General features: G+C 31.6%; 1 protein-coding gene across 8 annotated transcripts in view; it reads left to right on the top strand.

The window, feature by feature from the left end:
- LOC119593511 (uncharacterized aarF domain-containing protein kinase 5-like) overlaps positions 1-282 on the top strand; it is an 18,355-nt gene that overhangs the window by 8,736 nt on the left and 9,337 nt on the right. The window lies entirely within an intron of this gene.

Genomic DNA, 282 nt, shown 5'->3' with positions numbered 1-282 from the left:
TGACATATTTGTGTGAAGGGAAAGTCCAGCTTACTGCCATGATTAGTGACAGGGGGTATCACCAAATTCAAGGGGTTAAAGGAAAATTGAAAATGTTTCTACTGTACTTTTTTATCTAACAAAAAATGTGCTGTTAGATTAATATTTTTCGTTGTTAGGTGAATATTCTATTTTAATTTTGTAGAACTAAGTTATCACAGAAGAAAAAAATCATAACCTGTTGGGAATTTGCACTGCTCGATATTGCATGTTTCTGCATTCATATAATTAACGTGTATAAAG

Source organism: Penaeus monodon, chromosome 32 (genome assembly GCF_015228065.2).
Source record: "Penaeus monodon isolate SGIC_2016 chromosome 32, NSTDA_Pmon_1, whole genome shotgun sequence".
Classification (NCBI taxonomy): Eukaryota; Metazoa; Arthropoda; class Malacostraca; order Decapoda; family Penaeidae; genus Penaeus; species Penaeus monodon.
The sequence above is the reverse complement of the archived record's forward strand: the minus strand, read 5'-3'. Positions and strand labels throughout refer to the sequence as shown.